Source organism: Vulpes lagopus, chromosome 4 (assembly GCF_018345385.1).
Source record: "Vulpes lagopus strain Blue_001 chromosome 4, ASM1834538v1, whole genome shotgun sequence".
NCBI lineage: Eukaryota > Metazoa > Chordata > Mammalia > Carnivora > Canidae > Vulpes > Vulpes lagopus.
The window spans coordinates 41,231,424-41,249,954 of NC_054827.1; the positions used below are offsets into that span (position 1 = coordinate 41,231,424).

At 54.0% G+C, this 18,531-nt stretch overlaps 1 long non-coding RNA gene across 1 annotated transcript; it reads left to right on the top strand.

The window, feature by feature from the left end:
- The first annotated feature begins 1,524 nt into the window (after window positions 1-1,524).
- Window positions 1,525-5,890, top strand: LOC121489645. The gene is made up of 3 exons (XR_005987381.1): window positions 1,525-1,736; window positions 4,368-4,484; window positions 5,624-5,890. It is a non-coding gene; the product is annotated as an uncharacterized LOC121489645 (long non-coding RNA).
- Window positions 5,891-18,531: the final 12,641 nt, after the last annotated feature.

The following is an 18,531-nucleotide window of genomic DNA, read 5'->3' on the forward strand; positions in this document are numbered from 1 at the left end:
CGCCAGCGACTTCTCGAGGCTGCTGCAAATTGACACATTACATTCAGGGTAAAGGTTGGCGACCAGAGCACAGAGGCAACCCTTCTCTCCAGGCTGGTGTTGAAAGCACCTATTTTTTGGAGGGCGCACGCTTTTAGAGCAGTGTTACAAAACCCCCTTTCGTTCCCGTTGTGGGAGTTTCTCGGTCTTCTGGCTTCTGGGGAAGCCCGCCGAGCATGGACGCAAGCCCCCCAGGCCACTGCATGCTGGCCTTCTAGGATTCCTGAGGCCCAGCCTGCTTGTTTTCCAAAGGCTATTTGCAGAGCCAGCACGATGAATCATTCCTCCATGTGACTCTGCTCATGAAGCAGAAGGTGGGCGCCGCAGGACCTCGGAGCTGCGGTTGCCCATCCTCATGATACCAGATACCTGCAGATAGTTTAAAAGCATGCCCTGTGCCCACATGCAGCCCTACCCTCTTGCGAGTCCTGGTTCACACACAGCGGCCCCCGTGCTCTGAGGGATTGGCCGGTTCTTATCTGCGATCAGTTGTGCAATGCTCCCCCACTCTGGTGAGCCAAGTGTGGAAACAGAATGTTTTTGGGAACATGGTGGTCACCCGCTGCACAGTGGGAACACCCCCTCTGGAAGCTTGTGCCATTCTGGAAAGCTTGCTAAGTCACGCTACCTTTTGTCATGAGACTTGGCTGACCCTGAGAAAAGAAACATCCGGCTGGGCTCTCCCCTCCCGGCAAGTGGGCAGTGAGTGCAGAACTCCCAGTGCAGGGGTGTGGGGGCCAGGGAGGCCGTTGGGCTGCTGGTGGACCGTCTTGGCTTTGCCCCAAGGCCACCAGAGGGAGGGGAATAAGACAGGTGCGGAGTTGGCCGAGTCTCCTGGACTCCCTCCCTCTGTCCTCTTCTGTACTTTCCACCACTTCTGCTCTCCTTCCCCTAAGGGGTCCTCCGTTTGTGACATCCCACCTGAGTAGACACTCGGGGTCCCTCCTTTCCCATGAGCATCCCATCTGCTCCTCCTTCAGAACTACCTGCCCTGTGCTATTTCCCTCCAGGCGCCCGGGGCCACGATGGGGGAGAGGTTTTCCCCAGCCTCTTAGACCCTACTGTGGACGAGACCACGGCCCCTAGGCCTGGGACGCTGGGCATGGGCACCGTATCTTTGCCAGGGCCCACTTAACAAACTGCCGCAGGTAGAGTGGCTTGAACCCCATGAGTTATTATCTCTCAGTTTTGGAAGCTGGAAGTCGGTGAGCGAGTTGTTGCAGGCCTGGCTCCCGGCTCCCGGAGCTCCTGGGCTTGTCAGTGGTGTTCTCCCGGTCTTCACGTGACCTGCCCTCCGTGTGTAACCCTTTCTCTTTCTCCTTTTGTAAGCAGCCAGTCATTTTGCATTAGGAACCCCCGACCCTACTATGACCTCACGGTAACCAATCACATCTTCAGTGGCCCCAATTCCAAATAAGCTCACTCTGAGGTTCTGGAAGTTTGGACTTTGATACAGGCATTTTTTGGCGGGGGGAGGGACACAATCTAACCCCTTAAGAGGGGCAAGGACCCCGGTACCAGGAGCCCCGCAGTGTCTGACCATGATTGCCCACGTCCCAGCTGGCAGGTGGCCTGGAGTGTGCACCTCTGACCATGGGCGCAGCGTCCCTCCAGACCACAGTACCCTTGCTGGAGAGCATGGTAGTCATCAGAGTCTGCACCTTTGAGGAGTTCGTGGAAATGCAAGTCCAGGAAAGGTAGGGGGCAGGTGCCTTCAGGGACAAGAGGAATGAAGTCCTAGGATTGTAAGAGCTCTCTCCCCACCAGTCTCTGCCTTCATGGCACCTCTCCCTATGCTTGGCCTGACTCGCTCAGTTTGCCTTTCCTAGGCGGAAGGAAACAAGGCCGCTGGCTGTCCTGCCCCTCCCACCACCTCCCTACTTTGCTGCCAGGGTGGAGTGGAGCCTGGCTCCCTGTGTGATGAATTTCCACACTGGGGGAGGGCTCCGGTTGGTCCAGCCTGGGTCAGGCCAGTGACTCATGCCCAGCGGACGAGGAGCAACAGCTGGCCGTTGGGACAGGCGTCCAGCTCTGGCCAACCAGCTACTCCCAGAGGTGGACCAGGGATCTCTAGGCTCTCTTGAGCCAAGCAGTTGAGTTGTTTCCCAGAAGAGGAGGCATGTGCTGCAGGTGAGGAGTGAGAGTGTTCCTGTTAAGCCCTGGCTATTAGATCAACATCCCAATGACGCTGTGAACATGCACAGGGAAAGGGGCCACACCCAGCCTTGGTTGTATTTTGTGCCTTGCACGCTGCACAGCCCACAGAGTTCACGAGGGTGTTTTAGGCAGCAGGTTTGGGGTTCTGCTGGGACGTGGCCTTTGGCAGCTCTGGAGGGAAGAGGTGTGTGGGGCTCCTGGGGTGGCCACTTCTGGCCATAGGAATTTAGGCAAGTTGCATCCTCTTTGAGCACTGGAGAGTCAAACTGGAACGTTCCGCAGGGTCAGGAGAGGGGTCCTGGTCCAATCTGACCAGTGTCCTTATAAGAGGAAGGGGTCAGGACACAGGCACACACAAGGGGATGACCGTGTAAGGACCTGGGGAGAGGACAGGTGTCCACACACCAGGGAGAGCAGCCCCAGGAGGAGCCAGCCCTGCCCACGCCATGACTTCAGACTCTTGGCCTCCAAGACGTGAGGACATAAGTTTCTGTAGTTCAAGGTCCCCTGGTCTGCAGTGCCTTGTGATGGCACTCTAAGAGCAATGCAAAGAGATCATGGAAAGTGTCAGCCTCACATCCAGCACACGAAAGGTGCTGGTGGATATTCACTAAGGCACCAAGCATACCCTCTGAGCGCTTGTTCTTGTGGGAATCCTCACGTGGGAACATTGTGTGGTGTCTGGGCCAAGCTTGGAGGAAATTCAAAGGAAGATACCACTGTAAGCCCCATCAGAGCCAAGCTCAACTGGCTTAAATGGACAGGAACACGCGAGCCTGCAGAACTAGGGTTCAGACACCGAGTGGGCCCAGGCTTGGCTTATCAAGCAGATAAGCCCCATCCCATCATCCAGGACCTGGCCCGTCTGCTCTCCACTGGCTGCCCAGCCTCAACATCTCTGGGAGGCTGGGTCCCCATCATTGGAGAGGGTCTGGGTCAGTTACCTTCTGGGCTTAGAGGCCTCAGCAAGCTCCTTGTGCATTCTCGACTCACCCTGGATCCCTGTTGTCAGTGCCTATGGCTGTGGGTCTGGAATCCTGACCAATCATGAGTGGAAAAGAAGGGACTCAACCCTACACATCAGATCAGTGCCCTAAATGTCATTGCTGGTGAAAGAGGAGTAGGACGGGCATTGAGCTGTGAACCACGGTGTCTACCCGAGTCATTGATGGGGCACTGGGACCATCCTCATCAGTCTCTCCTAGGGGCTGATGCGACTGTCATTCAGATCATGACATTCCAGGACACAACGCTGGGAAGGGACACTTCGCAGATGCGGAGACAGGTCAGAGGACAGAAAGGGCCTCTGATGCACAGGGACAGAAGCCAGGCCTTCCTCCTCCCCACCCCCTGGGCTTGTCCCTCAGGTTGGTAAGTCCAGGCCCTGAGGACACAGGACATGGTTGGCCTGGGCTGGGAGGAAGTGTTCCAAGGGGGAACTGGTTCCAAGGGAGGCTGGTCTCAGGCTGGCTGGGATGGATGCAGAGTCTTGGGAAGAAATTCGTCATTTTCTGATCTCGAGTTGAAGAGGGAGAGGCAGGGAGAGCCCAGAAGCCCTGGGCAGGGCAGGGCTGCGAGAACCCTTCTGTTTCCCAACACCCTCTGGCTGGGGGTGGGGGGTCACCTGTGCAGGCAAAAGGGCCTGCGTTTGACCTTCCAGAGCCCCTGAGTTCCCTGAAATCTCCCACCTGCTTTTCGTTAAAACCGTTGATATAAGTTGAATTGGCACACCGTGACTCGTCGTGAGTAAGCACAGCTCAGAGGTCCACGCCGGCGGTGGGCCTCGTTCCTTGCAAAGGGTTGCAGAGAGGCTGTGTGCCCTGCCAGCACCAGAGCCACGCCGAGTCTTCCTGTGCTGTGTGGACAGCGGCCACAGAGCGTGTCAGGCGGGCGGATGGACGGGAACCCTGTGCAGGGTGAGAGCCCGTTGCCTGTGGCTGGATGGGGTGGTTCACTCTCCAGTCTATCCTTTTTCTGCCAGAACAAGAGCAGCTCTCGAGGATCAAACTCCAAGGATGAGGAAGGCAAGGGCTGGGCAGTCTTGGTCACAAGGGCAGTGATCCCATGGGGTCATGCTGATGGCTGAGGTGGGTTACACGCTGTGCTTCACACACCAGTACATGCTTTCATGGGCTCTTTCTCTTAATCTTGGGTCTGGGTGTCGCCCACAGAGGGGACTCTGAAGCACAGTGTGGGTGAGAAGCTGGGCCAACATCGCACGGCAGAGCGGGACCAGAAGTGGGGGCCCCAAGCCCAGAGCCTAGGCCTGGGCAGTGTCCCCGGCTGAGGTAAGTGTCCTCACAGGGCTCCAGCATCACACGTGCCCAAGCTGCTGGGTTGTGGGTGTCTGCGTGTTCAAGAGCCCTCGTCTTGGGTTCTGTGTGAGTTCTTTATGAGTCGAATGTAGGAGTAGAGATCTTTTAAAAAGGGAAGAAATCCACCATTTTCTAGGGTCAGTTAGAACGAGGAGCAAGGACTCTGGCCTCGGGGCTCCTGGCTGCCCAGGTCTCTCCCTCCTTCCTCCTCACCCTGCCCTCACTGGCCCTGCTCCACTCCCCGGGGAGGGTCTTCCTGCCTCACCCTGTGCACCGTTTCCTGTCACCTGGGGTGCCTGTCTTCCCTCTACTTGCCAGCAATCTCCTGTGTCCTTTCTGAGTGAGCCAGCTTCTGACCCCTTTGCCCCAGGCACCGGGCTGAGCGCCCCAGCCTGCAAGGCCACATCACCACCAGCTCCCTTCCTGCAAAGGGTCTGCCCTCCCCTGGAGCCCTGTTGTGAGGCCCCCATGCGGCCTGGACTCCAGCCTCCCCTAATGCGGCCACTGGGCATTGGGCCCCGAAGGGCAGTGACCTCACAGCTGCACAGAGGCTGGGGTCTCCCCCAATCCACACCTTCTCTAGGTCTTCAAGCCTAAGTGGACGACACCCCCCTTTTGTGCAGTCGCTCACCCAGAGAGCCACCAGGGCTGTGCCTTCTCCTTACCCCGCACATCAAACTGGTCAGCAAGACTGGCTCTTTCTTCCAGAACATTCCAGACTCTCCCTGGTCACTGTCGGCCTTCCTTAGCCCTCCCTGGCCCTCCAGTTTGCACAAAGCAGGCTGGGTGGGCTTTGGAAGCACATGTCAGACCCCACACACGCTGTCCTGCCCTGAGCCCACGGCCTTGCCCTGGGACGTGTCCTAAAGCCCACTGCCCCTCTCCTATAGCCTTCCTCGCTGTCTCCTCACTGGGATCCCCTTTCCTGCTTCTGAAAGTGCTTCTCCATGCCGCACTCTAGCCCAGATGTCTGCTCCTTCAGGGGGCTTCTCCCCACACCTCCACTCACCTGGCTTCGGTTTGCTTTCACAAAATTAGGTCGCACCTGTGCTTGTACTGTGTGGTTTCACTAACTCTATTTTCATTTTCTCACTTCCTCCACAAACTCCAAGTCTTGGTGAGCGAGGGTATCACCTCCACGGCTGGTGAGCACCCAGATTCCTCAAAGGATGCTGGGGACACAGCAGACGTTTGCAGAAAGAACAAGAGCCTTTTACCTTCACCAGGACACCTTCTGTGCCAAGCGTCTGGAGCCCGCCCTCTGCAGCCTGGGGCCCCTGCGCTGCCCAGTCACTCAACAAAGGCTCGTTCCACGCACCCTGATGTATCAGCAGCATCATCCGCTTTTAACTTCTTCAAAAACACGCTCTGCCCCAAGATCTTTTAAGTCAGAGTCTTGTTGTCCAAGCCTCAGCTTATAAGCTAACATGCTTTCTTAACACCATTACCAAGATTGGCTTTTAAGTTTTAAGACGCGAGGTCTCTGAAGCTATTATGTTTCTTTTAAGTCGCATGAGGAAGAGCCATCCTCTTGGAAATTTGGCCCCTCCACGGCCCTTAGGTTGGCGCCGTTGGTCTGTAACTTACCCAGCAAGAGAATAGCAATGATGGTGGGCAGTTGTCGGCTCCCCTCCCTCCTCCACCCGCTTCCTTAGCAGCCCTTGTTCTGGGTGGCGGGGACACGTGAGGTGAGACTGGGCCCTGTGCCCACCCTCTGCTCTCTGTCTCTATGAACGGGATGACTCCAGGGACCTCGTGTAAGTGGAATCATGGGAGGTTTGCCTCTCTGTGTCTGGATTATTTCACTGAGTACAGTGCTCTCAAGGTTCATCCCTGGTGTAGCAGGTGTCAGGATGTCTTCCTTTTTAAGGCCCATTGTGGGAATTTAGCAGGTTTTGCATCTCTGCTCCTTCACTGATGGGCGCTCAGCTTGCCCACCACTCCTGGCTTCTGTCAGCGATGCTGCACAGATGCAGGTGGGCACCTACCTCCTCCAGACCTTGCTTCCCATTCCCTTTGGTGTGGCCCCAGCAGTGGGGTCTCAGGGTCGTCCGCCAGTTTCTATTTTTAACCTTTTGAGGCCCTGCCCCACCATTGAGTGAGCCTGGGGAGGGGGCCACTGGGGGCCTGTAATCAGAGAGACAGCTCTGAGTCAGACAAGGTGGAAGCAGAGCTGCAATTTCAGGGATTGGGGAGACGATGGCAAGGCTGGCATGACCATGGGAGCCACCCTTGTGGCAGACGCGGCCGTAGGCCGGCATCGCTAGAGCCACAGGAGAGCGAGGTGCTAGAGATGGTCTTGTGTTCTCCAGGGTGGGTGGGGGCTGCTGAACGGGGGGGACCCCAGAGAGGCTGAATGAGCCGCTTCTCCGGCCTGGCGTCTCCTTCCCTGTTTGCAGTTACGTTAATAGTAACCACCTTGTGCACCTCACAGAGCCGTCAGGAGAAACGAGTGAGATGTATTTGGAAAAGCTTTAGCCCTTCAAGTGCTCCTGTGTCTAGTTATCATTCTTGTAGTAAAGATGCCAATGAACAATCCATGATCAATGCCTCCCATCAAAAGGGAATGTATGAGGACGTGCTAAGGCCGGACACCCGGCACATCTCCTCCCCTCACCACCCCCAATGTTCTGTCCTTCTCCCCAACACTGGCCGAGCAAGGAAGGGGAAGGCTAGCTTCCACGCAGGAGAAGAGCTCCGACTCATAGCAGCACAATTGTCGCTCTCAGAGTCAGGAAGCCTGGAAACATAATGTCCAGAGAAAGGGTGCCTCTTGGTCCAGGGAACCAGGTTCCCTCTTAGCACGCTGTCCACAAGGTGTGGCTTCCATTCCCAAGGTCACCTCACGCCCACAAGGGCTACTGGAGCGCCAGTGATGAGGTTCACATTCCTCCTACGAGGAAGACTACAGCCTTGAAGCACATTTGCTGGCAGGTGCACAGGCCAATTCTACCTTCATCTCAGACCTGGACTTGGACCCACCCACATTCGCCACAGGAGAGGCCAGGAGGGGTCTTTATCCTAGGTGGGCCACAGAGACCGCCAAACACCAGGCCTCCCCTTACGGAGGAGGGCAGGCAGCATGGACGGTAGATCCAGTTGTCGACAAGAGAGACTGGAGGGACGCCAGCTTACAGTGATGAAAGATGACTAACGTTTGTGGTTGCTTCCGATTCTTCTCAGAAGCAGTTTTATAATAAAAAGGACGGAGACAGATCCTGACCCTTGAGAGAATAAGGCTGTCAGAAGAGCCAGCTCACACACCGGTGATAATTCCATGCATGGGAAAGAGGACAGTACTCAGATGTCTGGTCGTATTGTCTTAATCCTCAGCCTGCTATAAACCTCTCCTGATGTTTACGATGTGTGTGAGTCAGAATGCTGGGTGGGGGTTGGGGGGTGGGGGTCAGCCGATGCCGGTCCTCCGACGCTTCTCCCTCGTGTTTCCAGCAGTGTGGTCTGCCCTGGGGTAACCATACATCTCAGCTTGTGCATGTCGGTCCCCTCCTAGTATAACTCTTAACCGTGTCCCTTTATTCCCCAAATTGTTCTGGTGTGCATGATGACCGCCTGCATCTGAGGCGTCTGGGAGTCTCTGAAAACGTCCCTGTCTGGACTGCATCTCAGAGAGTCATCAGAACCTCTGTGTCAGGCCCTGGATGCTGCATTTTATTTATTCATTTATTTAAAGATTTTATGTATTTATCTGAGAGAGAGAGAGAGAGAGAGCATGAGCAGGGAGGATGGGCAGAGGGAATGAGAGAGAATCTCAAGCAGACTCCAAGCTGAGCACAGAGCCTGATGTGGGGCTGGATCTCATAACCCCAAGACCATGACCTGAGCTGAGACCAAGGGCTGGCTGCTTAACAGACCGACCCCCGCCCCAGGTGCCCCCGGGATGTTGAACTTTCAACAAACCAGCAATAACATTTTGGAAGCAGTGTTCCATAGCCACGTCTGTGGGGCACAGGCGTTAACTAGAGATCACACGAGTATTTTATGATGAGAAGTGAAGCTCAGTGGTTAGGGGACAGAACTACTATTTCCTGCCACTTATTCTGGAGTTTTCACAAGACAGCAATGTTGCCAGAAAGCTGTAGGCCCGAGCCCAGGAGCATTGCCACCCAGGCCCCTCCTGGGGTCGTCCCCGTGGGGTAGTCATTGTAGGAGAGAGACGGGCGTGAACCGTAAAAGAACTGCCAAGGACAGGCCTTCTCGAGTGAGAGCTCATTCTCCGTGACTAGCACTTTCGGTGTGTGTGTGCACCGGCTGTGTTGGTGCCCAGCTGAGGTTTTCTTTCATGGGCGTCCTGGTGGGTGTGCTAGGGCGCTGCTGTGTGCTTTCATATGCATTTCTCTGGTGAGTAAGAGGTTGAGAACGTGGGGCAGGTGAGGCCTATTACTCCAGGTAAATAACAGGCCAGAAGGTCGAGGAGGCTGGGAAACCAGTCTGCCGACACCTGCCTCCCCAGGCCTCGTGACTGGCTTGGACCTTCCCTCTAATTACCCGGGCCTGGCACCACCCAGACTGCTCTCGGGAGCCCGTCCAGGCGCACGGAGGCCCATGCGGGGCTGCTGTTCTGTGAGCTCAGCGTGAAACCTGCCCGCCGACCTGCCAGAGCCGAGTCCTTGCTAACCTCTCCCACTTCCTTGGTCACCGAAAGAGCATAAATATTGGCGAATCAGCCACTGAATGTAAATAGCAGTGACGGTCCTGAGACGGTTTTAGCCGCAGAGGCCGAGGAACCGGAGGCCGCCTCGTGTAATGTCGAAAGCTGCTAGGAGGAGGCTTTTCTGTTCTCCATTTGGTAGAATGTCAGACAAACGTTTGGTTGACAGGCTGAGGAATTCTAGTCGGGAACGTGTCGGAGAGCAAGAAAGTCCTTCTCCTCACAATATCCTGGACACGGCTTCGGGGTTATACGTGCGGACGTATTCTTACTGGGCCGATCTTCCGACACCCGACCAATTTCAGGATTTGTGATAGTTCAGGTTGCAATCCCTCTGAAGTTGGCTTTATCACTTTTGAAGACGTTGACGTTATCACTTTTGAAGATGTAAAAATTTGCCAGGCCACTACCTAAATTATCTGGCAGGAAATGTGGTTTCAAGCCCTTGAAAGGCAATTTTTAAGGGTCAGAAGTGAGATGTAAGTTGTTAAAGGTGACAAAGCCCCAGAGCTGTGGGCAGTGGCTGAGTTGGCTGGGACCTGCCTCTGGCGGCTGCCCTAGGGCTGTTTACGCACGTGTCAGATGAGGGGGGTGGTCACTTCAAAGGCTTCCCGGGACTGAGCTGCCTAGGATGCCCCAGTAAATGTTTACAGGTGCCACCTGTGCACTGACGCCACCACCCAGCCGTCTGTCCGCTCCGGAGAGCACAGGTGGGCAGGACTAGTTTCTGCCCTCAGTGGCATTACCAGTGTTATGTTGTGCTGCATTGGTATAAAACTGGCAAGAAACAAATAGTTTGCCAAAGTTGGAAATAAAGAGGAAACACCCGGATGTGCGGCAGCAAAGCAGGACTTACATGGGCACTTCCTTCCGCTCCATCACCTGGTCCTGCAGCGGGCAAACCGGGGAGGGGAGCTCTCTGGGTTCTCCCACACATTTAGTGCCCTCACACAATGCAGGTCGGAAGTCCTATGTGGGCCTCCCTGGGCTGAAGTCGAGCTGTTGGCAGGACTGTCTCCCAGGAGGGTGGGGGGCAGAGGGCTTCTGCTTCCTGGCCTTTTGCTCCTGGAGGTGCCTCCTCTCCGGGGCCTTCCACCGCCAGGCCCTTCCAGCCAGCTCGTCTTCCTCCAACTCTTCTGCCTCTGGCTTTCGGTTTAGGGACGCCTGTCCCTGCTGGAGGTCACCTGACTGGCAACCTTCATTCCATCTGCATCATTAATCCCCTTTTACCACGTAATCTAAGATAGTCACAGGTTCTGGAAATCGTGGCGTGGATGATTTGGGGGGTTATCATGCTGACCCTGGGGGAGCAACCTTGTGTGATGCCATTTGGGTTTCTGCTAAGACAGGAACATCACGTGGCTCTGCCAAAGCAGCCGCAGTGGCCAGCCAGAAATGACACTTTGAGGGTCCCTCTGGTCAAGCGTTTAATTCCTGGCTCTGGAGATATCCTCAGTGATTTGCCTGTCATCCAACCTCCGGGAATCCCACACTTTGCAGTGAATGAGGCCAGTTTATCTTTGCTTAGGACCTCGTCCGAGCCTGTGACCCCGGCCTCAGTGCTGGGGACCCACAGCCCGCCTGTTGCTGCTCCCAAAGACCTGCTCCAGGTGCAGAAGCACACACAGAACTAGTGGCATCCTGACAGCTCTAGGTGGGGGGTGGGGTGGGGATCACCCTGTGAGGTCCTCCAGCAGCATCTCGTGCTGTGTGTGCTTGGCCACTAGCACCACATCGAGGGAGCGTGTGGTCAATATGTGGACCCCTGCTTCCCATCCCGGCCGGTGAAACATGGAAGTCGAGTTGGTCCAGCACCTTCAAAAGGCAGCTCCGGATACACAGTCATGTCCTCTCCTCCTGCCCCAACGTGGACCCCTGATGACAGGTGATGGATGACGATGGTGGCACCTCCCAGGTCCCTGAGCCTTGGGATGAGCTGACAAGGAACCACTTTTGGAAACTGTGCTGTGTCGTAAACAATGGGCCCTCAGGGTGGTTTCTATGCTCAGGGTCTGGGGTGGAATTAGCTGCTCTTGGAGGTTAGGGGATCGATCACACTCAAGGAGTCTCTTCCTCCAACCCATATGCCCTCACAGACTCTACATGTTTTCTTTAGTGTGTAGATACTATTTTTTTTCCTAACCCCTCCACTTAAGGGATAGTGATATGGTGTTTCCTGTGTCAATAAAAACCCATACTCAGCATAATTCATAACGACTATGCAGTTACACAAACGAATGTGTCACACTTGACCCAAACACTTCCCTCTGTGGGGTCTTTAGGTGGAACTCCATGTTCTTCTTGAGCAGGGCTTTCTGGTGGCCACACATGGTTGTGACGGTCCGTGGTAGGCTGCCCTGTGTTATCTGACATGTGCTATCTTGCCTGTCTTTGATGAGAAAACATGTTAGACTGATGGCATTTGGGGCGGGTGTCACAGAGTACTGCTGGCCTCACTGGGATTGAACTGTTTTGTTTTTTTTGTGTGTGTGTGGTTTTTTTTTTTTTTGGTTGAACTGTTTTTTTGGTTTTTTTGGTTTTTTTTTTAATTTATTTTTTCATGAGAGACACAGAGAGAGAGAGAGGCAGAGACACAGGCAGAAAGAGAAGCAGTCTCCATGCAGGGAGCCCGATGTGGGACTCGACCGTGGGACACCCTGGGCCGAAGGCAGACACTCAACCACCAAGCCACCCAGGTGTCCCTGGTTGAACTGTTTTTATGAAGATCAGCAATACTGACCTTGACAAAGGATTCCTCTGTGAGTAAGTGATAAGACAAGCAAGTGTGGGTGGCTGGTGAGACTCACACAGCTTGGCGGTTGGAAGACGTTTGGTTGTCCAATCACCAAGAGACTCACTCTGGGGAGGAGTGGAATGGACGGGGCCTCTAGACAGCCTGGCTCCTGAGGAGGTGGCTGTGCCTGCCGAGAGCCTGGTTCAGAGGTGTCAGGACGGCAGGTGGGCAAGTTTCCACAAAGGGCCAGAGTCGAGGCCTTTTCTGATTTCTTATCAGTACTGGACAGAGTGTGGGGGCCTCCTGGTGCCCGGCAGTTTAGCCTGGCCTCCCCTCCCTTGCGGGGAAATCGGTGGTCAGCCAGGGGTCGGTTCTCACTGTTCCCCATCAGTAGCAGTAGTGCTTTATTTTTAATTGTTTAAATTGAGCTATAATTGGCACTTGACACTGTATTAGTTTTAGATATATAGCAGGATGATGTGGTACATGTGTGTTTCGGAAAATTATGGCCACAGTCATCACCTTGCAGAGTCACAGATTTGATCTTTATTTTTGTGATGAGAACTTTTAAGATCTATTCTAGCAACTTTTGTTTTCTTTTTTAAAGATTTTATTTATTTATTCATGAGAGACAGAGAGAAAGAGGCAGAGACACAGGCAGAGGGAGAAGCAGGCTCCCTGTGGGGAGCCTGATGCGGGACTTGAGCCCAGGACCCTGGGATCACACCCTGAGACAAAGACAGACACTCCACTGCTGAGCCCCCCAGGTACCCCCTCCTAGTGACTTTCAAACATACAATACAGTATCGTTAACTACAGTCCCCACGCTGCACGTGACATCCTCAGGACCCTTTGCACCCAACCCTGTGCCTCGGTGTCCCGTCTGTGCTCAGTTGCTGGCTGGAATGTTTGGACGGACCTGACGGGGTGGCAGGTGGCTCCAGAGAGAGGCCCAGGGCCCTGGGATTAGGCTCCTGTAGTTGGAAGTGTGTAAGGACCCATTTTATGGCCACCATCTTCACTCTTCAGAACGAACTCCACATCTGTCCCCCGAGTGCCCAGGCTCCTCACCCCACAGGGGTGCCCCTGTGGCCCCTGCACTGACCCTCCTTCACCGGGCAATTTCCCTAGTTCTAGCTCGGGATTTACTGGAGGTACCCTTGGTTAGAAAGAATAGATGCAGGGATCCCTGGGTGGCTCAGCGGTTTAGCACCTGCCTTTGGCCTAGGGTGCGATCCTGGAGTCCCGGGATCGAGTCCCATGTCGGGCTCCCAGCATGGAGCCTGCTTCTCCCTCCTCCTGTGTGTGTCTCTGCTTCTCTCTCTCTCTCTGTGTGTGTGTCTATCATAAATAAATAAATCTTAAAAAAAAAAAAAAAAGAACAGATGCTCTCCCCAGGGGGCATAAGCAGACAGTCTGGCCTGAGGAAGGGAATTCCCTAGGAACCTAGGGCATGAGGCCATCTCCATCTCTCTGTGTCTCTTTCTCTGTCTCCTCTTTTATGTCTCTCTGTCTCTGCTCTTCTCTGTGTCTCTCTGACTCCCTTCGAGCTCTGCAGACCCATTCCCTCTGCTTGGCCAGGACCTGCTACATGGTGGTGGCCGAGGATGGGATCCTTAGAGCCTGAGCACCCCCCCCCCCCTCTCCCATGATCTCGCAGGCAGTGCCCGACAGGTGGCAGGTGTCTACACTGGGCCAGGTCAGCCCGTCTGCCCAGAACAGCATCCAGCGCCTACTCAGCAGATGTGGCCTTTCTCTGTCATCCTCCAGGACAGTTTGAGCTGCTCCCCATGACGTGTTCAGTGAGAATGCAGGCCTGCTTCTGGACCCCCAGCACCTTTTCCCTCTGTCTTAGCTGCGTGCAGGGCACTCAGCAGCTCGTGTGCTAAGCAGCCTGAGGCTGCGGTTCTGGCCTGGGCCTCCCTTCCTGGGCCCTGGATGCGCAGCTCAGTATCCTTCCTGGGGCCCTGTGATGATGCGGAGGCCAGGCCCTTTCTTTCCTCCCGGGAGGGAAGCACTTCACTCTGAGACCCTTTATGCACCCTGCCCAAGATTACGTTGATTAGTCTGATTTGTTTTGTAGCCTATAAATACTTACTGGCTGGTCCTCCTGTTCCAGAAACTCAGGAAAAAAAAAAAAAAAAAAGGAAACATGTAACACTTTTTATTTAAAAATAAAAGGCCATAACAAAATACAGGGGAGTCCGGATCCCTGTGCCTGCACCTTCAGTTTTTATCTCAGAAAAGCAGTCAGCCGCTCCTGCTGAATCAGGGCAGGAGCACGAGGTGTTTCACAGACATTGAGGGCTTTATTTCTCCCTGGTTGTGTGTACGTGTGGACAACACAGGAAAGGCGCACAGAGAATGCAGTGAAGCCCCCTTCCCTCCCAGCCCCGCCAGTGCCTCTGTTCCTGATTTCCAGAACATTCTTCCAGAGGTGCGATAAGGTCATCTTAACATTTTTCAGGTGATGTTTATTCATGGCCACGCTTGATTCCTTCTAGGCTCATCTCTGTAAGCTCTTCCAGGGTTGTTAAAGAGTATGTGAGAGGCTGCGTGGCCCTGGGCTTTGATCTGACTGCTTAATTGCCTTTACTAATCACGCTGAGATCAAGAGGATAAAAATAGCCTCCAGGGTCGGAGGGTGATCAAGTCCCCACTCCCCACCCCCCGCCCCATGCCCGGTCGGGGGCGGCAGGGCTGAGGTCTCACAGACTCTGGCTGGCAGGCCGAAATCATCACTCTAATTAAATAAACCAACCTGAACTGCTGGAGCTTTGCAAACATTGTGACAGCAGGTTTCAGACCATTTACTTAGGGAGAAGCCGGAAGAAGGTAGGAAGGCAGATCCTGAAAAGATTCCAAATTGTTTTCCTCAGTGCTTGGTTCCCAAGCAAAATGAGAAGGCTCTCTCTGTCTCTGTCTCTATCTCTGTCTCTCTGTCTCTCTCCTCCCCACTCTCTCAGTGTTTTCTCTCAAAACTTCTGAATAAAAGGCCCCTGGGGATCCCTCTGTTTCTGAGTATTGGCTAGTCCTTCTCATTTTGGAATATCCTGGAGGCAGCCTGGTTGGCTCAGCGGTTTAGCGCTGCCTTCAGCCCAGGGCCTGATCCTGGAGTCCCGGGATCGAGTCCCACGTCGGGCTCCCTGCATGGAGCCTGCTTCTCCCTCTGCCTGTGTCTCTGCCTCTCTCTCTATCTGTGTTTCTCATGAATAAATAAAATATTTTTTTTTAAGTGGAATATCCTGGTCACCAATCCACATCCTGTAAAACCTGACTTGAGACTCCTCTCCTACAGGAAGGCCTCCAGGATTACTCTCTTAGCCTCCAGGTGAGCTCATCGTCATTGTCAGGGCTTGCACAGTTAGCCTGGAAGTCATTTTTTCACTTACAGATAAAATCCCTTTAGAACTCATTTTAGAGGCTTTGGTTGTATGTATTTCAGCTTTGTAAGCAGATCGTGTGTTATATCAGGTCCAAAACGGTGTCTTCTATTTCTTCCCTATTCCCCCAAGCTGAACTCATGTCACCTGTCACATAGGAACCTTTTCCAGTAACCTTGGAATCCAGGTAAACAGTGTCATCGTCCCCCAGCCTGCCAGGCTTGGAACCTGCAAGCCCTGGAAAGCATCTGAGCCGTCCGGCGTGCTGACATTTAATGCACAAATGGACTTGAGGCCAGCAGCATAACAGGATTTCATACCCCGAAACCTTCACCGAGGTATCTGTGCCTAGCAGCTTCAGAGAGGGGTGGAGGCTGTGAGCTTGGGGTCTGACTTTGGGCAGAGGACCTGGCCGGGGAACGGTGAGTCTCAAAGCCGCCTCTGGTCCTCCCAAGAGTAGGTATCAGGAGGGGAGCCCCCTGGTCAGGGCACCTGACCTGGCTGCCCTGGCCCACTGAGCTGTCAGGAGGGGCAAAGGGCACCAGTCCGTTGACCTTAGGCCATGAGCAGGTGAGCCCAGGGAGCCGTTTGGCTGAACAAACAGCCTTAGAGACTCTTAGGGTATCTCCCAGGTTTCAGATGAGTGGCTCTTTGTAAAATGCAGGTAAATTGGGAGAAAAGACACCAGGCTTGACTCAGTTACTTTGGTTCATCCCTGCTTGGGTCATCCTGGGATTCCGGCCAGCCGTCCCCACCCTCACATGGGGCCAGGGGCTCTGGGCTCGGGCATCTCCTGATGGCCTTGGCCAGCAAAGGTGGGTGGCCCCCGGTACCTCAACAACCCCAGCGGACGACCAGCAGCTGGCAGAGCAGAGTCACTAGGAGCAGAGCAGGGGCACATGAGCAGTGGGCGTCCTCAGGGCCCTCGGGCATGTTCCCCTGAACTGGGGCTCTGAGAGTTTTGGCTGAGCCGGGGTGGCCCGCGGGCCCAGACTGTGGCCACAAACAGAAGTGGCCACGCGGGCCCCAGGGTGGGTGGGGTGACTCTGCTCTACAGCCGCACTCAGCGCCTGGGCCTTCCATCCTCCTGCAGTTACTGGTAAGAGACCCACTGGGCAGCCCCGGGCATTGGAAATCTCCTCCTGGAGGCTGAGCGGGAGGTAGAGATGGTCCAGGCCTCGAGGCTAGCTCCTAGCCGGCCTCGTCCCCAAACCTCCATGGCCTGGGGCCTCACACCCCCTCAGGCTTCTGCACTGGGCCTGCTCCTCCCTGTGTCCGGAATCTCTCTCCTGTCTCTTGTGAGGACACAAGCTGTTAGGTTGGGGCCCACCCTTAATCCAGACCCTTCACTTGATCACATCTGCCGAGAGCCCTATGTTCAAATGAGGTCACATTCACAGGTACTGTGGACTTGGACATCACTTTTGGGGGCATGATTCCATCTGCCAGCCTGGTCCTTGATCTCGCAATCATGAACGTCATGTCCTTTGGTAGAGATAGATGGGGTTGTCCGGGGACCCAGTCCTACTCTCCAAGGCTTGTGGTCTTTCTTCCCCTTCTCCTCCTGAACCCAGGGTTAGGGGAGGGGATATCTATCACATCTAGGTGCTCCTGTCTGTGCCGACTCCTCAAAAATAGAAACAAATGCCCAGTTGGCTTCAGGTTACCATTACAGACCTACTATGTACATGGAGTGAAGGGCCTCACCGGCCTCAGCGAACTGGGTCTAGTCCAGGAACAGAATCCATGTGGAGACGTGTCACAAGATGACCCATGTTCTGCTCAGTGGGGGCTGGTCTTTTAGAGTGTGTTGCGCACTGAACAAGTAGACTAAGAATGCCTCTGTGAGGGAATAGCTAGAAAAGGTCCAAAGAGGCCAAAATTCTGCAAAGTAGAGCTCGTTTTACTATTTCAACTACAGTAGAAATCCTCTTCACAGAGGCTTTTCGGCTGGTTGGTTAAGTGAAAAAGTCCTGAAAGCAAGGAATGCTTTAAAAAAAAAAATCTATAGAAATAATCTTGTTTGAATTTCGAACATACAAATGCACACTTTTGAAAGGTGAAAACTTTGTCTTTTTGGGGTAGTGCCGTGGCCTTCTCTTAGAGTATGGGTCGTTGCCAAGAACTGGGGGGTCCTTTCTGCTGCAAACCACACCTGCGGTCACAGTTGGGATTTCTGCTTTGGGTCTCCTGAAAGCAGGACGCATACGAATAATAACCAAATGAGACAAAATCACTGATAAAGGCACTGGAGAACTTCCTGGAATGTTCTCTATCCTGAATCACATGATAGTTACACAAGCTACACAAATAAGATTAATTTTTTGGCTTTTTTTTTTACCTTGATAAGAAAATTTTAAAAATACAAAAAATTGAGAACAAAAGAGGTAAGGTAATCTTAGTATGTGTTCTACATTTTTATGATTTTCCCTATTTTCTTTTATTTTTAAAGATTTTCTTTAAAAAATATTTTACTTATTATTTGAGAGAGAGTACAAACAGGGGAGCAGCAAGCAGAGGCAGAGGGAGAAGCAGACTCGGCTGAGTAGGGTGGCCGATGTGGGGGCTTGATCCCAGAACCCCGGGGTCACGACCTGAGCCAAAGGCAGATGACTTTCCCTACTTTCTACAAGTGTCCTGTCCATGGCTCACATAATGGCAACTTTCTTAAGGCAAGCTCATTATGGAATCTTTCTAGTCGTTCGACTCAGTTTTCATAGACACTGAATCCTTTCTTTTTCATTCCAACGGCCACAGTTGATGTATTGTGTAATCAAATTGCACACTGTGATAAGTTTTAGGAACAAACACGATGGGCCCTCGGGAGGCGTGTCAGGAAAGAGGAAGGACATGCGGGCCAGGGCCCTGGCACCCAGCACCCCCCGTGCCCTCTGGCCGAACATGAGCTGCCCAGGGAGGCCTGCTGACTAGCCAGTTATCCACCCCTACCTCTCCCTTCTGTAAATGTGCATGTGATGTTACCCTAAGTCTGCAGGACAGCTTTTGTGGAAGGCACTGGGTCTCCCTCGTGAACCCACCGAGTGCTGGCCCAGAATTCAGAGGTTGTCTTCCCCGACCTGGCTTTCCTGGGACACAGTGATACAGCCTCTGCTGAGTCAGTTCATTTTTGCCTCAGTTTACCCCCGGCAGGTGGGAATATGAGCCCTGCCCTACCACAAACGACTGTAGGGAGTCATTGGGGGAGAGACAGACCCCACTCAGGGGTGCCTGGCC